The following is a 6,121-nucleotide window of genomic DNA, read 5'->3' as shown; positions in this document are numbered from 1 at the left end:
TGAAGGTAAAAAGATGAGGCATTGTGAGCAGCACAAAATGGCGTTCTTAACTAAATTTGGCCCAAAATGCACGTACGACAAGTTAGCACGACGGCGACGATTTATTGACAATTTCCATTTGCATTCAACTTTCTTGACTGTCCGGTATGAGGCCTCAAATATAAAAGAAATAATATAATCAGAATTGGTTTGGTTTCCCAATACAATTAGCTGAAACACGCGGTTTTTGAATGCGATTTATGTGACGAGATCCGATGAATTGTTTAAAAAATAATCGTGCTGAAGACTACATTTAAATTAAAAGGAATATCTCGTCTCCATTGTATTCTCAGTAATGCATACTCTGAAACCGAACCACAACATTGAACATGTTCTTTTAAATTATATTAGTTTATTTCCAGCGTACTTTTTTTTAAATAAAAGTGTTTAATAAAGGTGTATTCAATAACTTTTAAAGTATAAATGTAACAACCTCAACAATTTATTTTTCCACCTTCAATGAAGCTTTAACTTGTATTGTCTCAAGTTTCCACCTTCAAGTATTAAGTCCGGATTCTGTCTCCCAACCCTCACCCGAATCTCCCAAATTTGTTTACCAACAAACACCCGGACAAAATCATCATCGGGCCAAGATCTCTTCTTTCTCTCCAAGCCGTTTCGAGCCCAAATCGGCCACCTGTGCCCCGAAACGATTCCCCGTAATCACCCTCCCGCCCGTGTAAGCTCTCTATGGCGCTAATCCGGTAATGATCTGCCCGGAAAAGTGTGTAGCAGTTTGCACCCCCGATGACGATGATGATTCGGACGCGGAACAAGTGCGCACGGATTTTTCCGGATGTCAGGCCTCAATAAACATCGTACTTTATTAGCGGCTTATGGCCTGTCCCTGACTCGGCCCTGCGGGAGGAGGCCTTCCAATCCGATTTGAATGTTCCTAATCGCCTCGCCTCTCTTTTGGCTCATAAAATTATGATAATAACAAAAAATAATACGCGAGGATGCGTTCTTTTTTTCACTGCGTTTTGTCGGGTTCGGGAGGTAGAAAAAACATTTAGGACCAAAAAAGGGAGGAGAGGGTTTCACCCTTACGAAGAAATAAAAACAAATAACAGCTCAGGATCAAACGCAAATCCACCTGATTGAAGTATCGTTCCGGCTCAGGAGATACACCCAAATGAAAAGGCTCTGACAATCATCGGCATGTAAGACTTTCTGCATGTATATAAAATCTACTGTCATTTCAGAGAAGTTGCTCTTTGCATTTTGGGTGCATCAAACACTTGTTGTGGGCATACATCGCACACATGCGAAGTAGGGTGCAACCTACAATCCTGCCCAGAAGAAGGATTTGTGGAGGCCCAACCAATTCTGGTTCGTTTTCTGGTTCGTTTGTTCTGCGGCTGTTGATGAACGTGAACGAGCCGTGACGAAACCCCTTTGGCCCGGCCAGGCCAGCGCGAGCGTTGGAAAATTTATGTTTTCTCAAGTGGCTGAAAGTTTTTGGACTAACTCTCAGTGTGTTCTGGTTGCTCTTTTGTTTTGAAAAGGACTTAGGATAAGCAGCTCCGAAACGGGGATGATGTCAACTCGAGTGGGGTTTCTTTTGAGTGTGGTGTTGGTTTTTGACTGTTTTTGAATGGACTTAATTTCACACGATCAGGTGACAGATAAGAAGGATGTGGTGGCCTAATTCTCGGGGTATGGGCGCAAATCTGACAGTTTTGGAATTGTTAGTAATATATAACCATAATCTGAAAAATAATTCATGTTCCGATGTCCTCGTAAAATACCAGATCCGTGAGTGTTGTATATTTCCAGCAATTAGAAATGCGCAGCGAAAAAGATTTTTGTAAACATAAACAAATAAATAGTTCAAAAAAATTCAGTACAGCATCAGCATGAATTTTGGTAGGTTGAAAATTGAAATAGTTGAATATTACCTCTTGTTTTGTAATTTGCCCTGAAATAATTTGCAAAAAACTGAAATTTTACAGAATCTGATCAGGTTTTCATCTGATGCATGTTTTTTGTTTATTGGATTTTTTCTGTTATATATTTTTTTAAACCCTTGAATTTAAAGTTATATTTTCATCATTAAAAAGTATAAATTAACGCAATTTTCATCTACATATTTTTAAATGCATTAATCAGTTGTCAGTCGGCCATTTAATGACTTAAATTAGAGTGTCAAAAATAAAAATTACCTTTGACCTTAACTAAAAAAATGTTGATTTATATTAAATAAATCAGAAACAAACGACTACAATAAACGAAATACAACAATAAAAAAATCAAACTTGCTGATCTGAAAAAAACACACACACACGAGAAGAACTAAAAGTTTGTATTTTGTTCAAAGTTTTAAGTTGTGCTAATTTAACTTAGTTTCACAATTTCAACCTACCAAGAAAAAATGAGCAAAAAATTTCACAAAAGTGCAATTCTCTACCAAATCGGTCATTTTTTAGAATTTTAATTTTTGTATTTTTTAATTCGACTGAAACTTTTTTGGTGCCTTCGGTATGCCCGAAGAAGCCATTTTGCATCTTTAGTTTGTCCATATAATTTTCTAGAAAAATTTGGTAGCTGTCCATACAAAAATGATGTATGTAAGAAATTTTTTGATCATTTTGGTGCCTTCGGCAAAGTTGTAGGTATGGACTGGACTACACTGAAAAAAAAGATACACGTTAAAAAAAAATATGATTTTTTATTTAACTCTTTGTCACTAAAACTTGATTTGCAAAAAAACACTATTTTTAATATTTTTTGATATGTTTTAGAGGACATCAAATGCCAACTTTTCATAAATTTCCAGGTTGTGCAAAAAATCTTTGACCAAGTTATGAATTTTTGAATCAACACAATTTAAAAAAAAATCGAAATAGTGGTCGCAAAAAATTTTCAACTTCATTTTTTCGATGTAAAATCAAATTTGAATAACATTTCAAAAGGGCCAAACATTCAATATTACGCCCTTTTTAAATGTTTGTCTTGTTTTAAAAATTTCGAAAGTATTATTTTCGAAAAGATCAAAAAAATTTACGAAGGTTTCATAGTTTAACATTGTAAATCGGACCACTAGTTGCTGAGATATCGACATTAGAAAATGGTGGGTTGTTTGGGTGAGACTTAGAAAACATAAAATTTCCTGTTTTTAGACACTTGCATGGCAATATCTCAGCAACTAAGGGTCGTATCAACAAAGTTCAAAAATATTTTTTTCAAAAGTGGGTAAACATGTGCACTAATTTAATAAAATGAAAAATTGCGACATCATAACTCGGTCAAAGATTTTTTATACAACCTGCAAATTTCTGAAAAGTTGGCATTTGATGTCCTCTAAAACATATTAAAAAAATAAAAAATATATTAAAAATAGTGTTTTTTTTGCAAATCAAGTTTTAGTGACAAAAAGTTATATAAAAAACCATAAAATTTTTTAACCGTGTGTACCTACAACTTTGCCGAAGACACCAAATCGATCAAAAAATTCCTTCAAAAGATACAGATTTTTGAATTTTCATACATCATTTTTGTATGGACAGCTGCCAAATTTGTACGGAAAATTATATGGACAAACTATTGATGAAAAATTGCTTTTTTCGGCATACCGAAGGCACCAAAACAGTTTCAGTCGAATTAAAAAAAAAAAAAAAAAACGAATGACCAAAATCTGAGAGAACTGCTCAAAAGTTAAAAGGTTATGCATTCAAAATCGAAACAATAGTATCGTGATATGGTGAGTTGAAAAATGAGGACAAATTAACGTATTTCCCAAAATTTGAACTCAAAGGAGAAAAAAAAGGTTTAAACATTTCAATTAAAAAAAAAAGTGTTGCTCAATGCACTATTTGCCGGCACTGTTATTTTGCAGTATTTAGTTAAAAAAACTGAGTTTTGACGGTACTGTACTGTACAAGGAAATTTTACATAAAAAATCAAAATATTTATGACTGGTTCAATCATGCTTAAAACGAAAATTTAATTGGTTAAAATGAATTTTATATTGTATTCAGGTTTTGCAGGTAAAATTCCATTAAAACTTTGAAGATTTTTGAAAAAAAATTAACCTTTATAAAATATTTTTGATGGCCTAATTTAAACAACAACTGTTGGAACAAAAAGATTGATTACATGTTAAATTGTAACAAACCAAATCAAATCATATCAAAATTATTTTTGGCACTATTTTTTTTTGGAAAATCACATTTTTTTTGAATTTATAAGTTTGGTTCAAGATGTTTTAAGAATAAAACTTTTTAGTGCTAAATGGTCAAATAACAAAAATCAGATTTTTTCTCATTGCTTTACGCAAGGAACGTAGAGACAAAGTTTTATCCGAGTTAAAATAATCTTTAAAATAGTAAACTTCAACAACCAGGAAAAATACGAAATTCTGATATTTTTTTTTTGATTTTCAGGCTATTTTTGATTGAAGCTTTTTAATATTAGTCGATTAGATTTGCGAACTTAAACAATGAGAATTATTATTGAAACTGGATTTTAAAATTTAAAAATTGTATTCGAATCGTAGCAAAATTTGAATAAGTTTGATTTTTACATTGAAAATTTGTCTCCGGAAAGTTTAAATTTGAAAAATGATAGTAAATTTTAATTACTAAAAAAAATCGTTCGCTGTGTATTTAATCCACATAACAATATTCGCATTCATTGTCAAAGACCTTTTAATTTTCCAAAAACCTTGTGCAAGCAATTAATCGCTTTCCTAATCTTTTCAAGGATTAACTTTTCTTGTTCTTGCTGACCATAATTTAATCACGCGCTGTCAAATCAATCATCTTAATAGTGAGAAACTGCCACCGTTACATAGAAAAATGACACATGTCAACAGTCGCGCCGTGATGATTATGTTCGTCCAGAACAAATTCTCTCTCTCTCTCTCTCTCTCTCTCTCTCTCTCTCTCTTTTTTTCCAGAAGTCACCCTACGAATCACAAAGCAATATATTATCAGTTTATCGAACGATTTCCCCCTGGTGAATTTGTGTTTATTTTTTTTTGGAACAGTTTTTTTCTTTCTTCCCTCAAAAAACACATGACCCACTAACTGTTGTTTATTGACTCGCATAATTCTCTGATTGTGATAAGACTTGGTTCCTGCCAGGTTTCCATAGCTCTCGCAGTGAATTATGATTTGTTTCTCGAGAAGGAAAAGAGTCTTATCTCCACCGACAGATGATGAAGTAATAAGGAAAGAAATGGCACGGCAAACTCCCGTTGCCATTGATCGATTACGATAGCGCGACTGTTTGGGCAATTTCATAATCTAATATCGTTTGTGAGTTTTTTGTTTTGTTTCCTGCGTTTCTGGAGAGGAAAAACCGCCTCGATTTGTTTGTTTGCGCAATTTCCGTTCCTGCTATAATCGGTGATGAAAACAGAGGGAGCTGGATCAATTTATTTCTGCGAATAAATATAATTTATTTTGATTTGCATTTTTATCAATCCGATCTTGTTCTTTAGGTTTGCAGGAGGAGAAAAATCCAACAAAAGAAACCTTCTTCTTCCAGCTGGTGGAACCTGACTCAGTGGGTAACTTCTATTATCGGAGTGAAACAGGAAAATCTGCATATAGCGCGCCCAGCATCTTCGTTGAGCCATCTGAAGCAGCCTGGAGCAGCAGCAGCCTCCGGAAGGAAGTGAGCTGTTTTATTTTATTATCGGAAGCTCACACTTTATGAGATGTCTGGTGCTTGGCACTAGTCGTGCGAGAATTGCAATTTGTGCTTCTTGGTTGGGGTGAATTGCGAATGGTTGTCTGTCATTTATAGTCCATTCCAGAAGTTGGACACTCTTTTCCATTTCTAATCGTTATTGGGAACCCTTTTCCTTTTCCAATCGTTGCTAGGAACTCTTTTCCCGTTCCAATCATTGCTGGGAACTCTATTCCCTTTCCAATCCTTGCTGGGGAGCTCTTTTTCGTATCCAATTGTTGTTGGGAACTCTTTTGCCTTTCCAATTGTTGCTGGGCACTCTTTTCCCTTTCCAATTGTTGCTAAGAACTCTTTTCCTTTTCCAATCGTTGCTGGGCACTTTTTTCCCTTTACAATCGATGCTGGGAACTCTTTTCTCTTTCCAATTGTTGCTGAGAACTCTTTT

The sequence above is a fragment of the Culex quinquefasciatus genome, chromosome 1 (assembly GCF_015732765.1).
Source record: "Culex quinquefasciatus strain JHB chromosome 1, VPISU_Cqui_1.0_pri_paternal, whole genome shotgun sequence".
NCBI classification, from domain to species: domain Eukaryota; kingdom Metazoa; phylum Arthropoda; class Insecta; order Diptera; family Culicidae; genus Culex; species Culex quinquefasciatus.
This window is presented reverse-complemented; position numbering follows the sequence as displayed.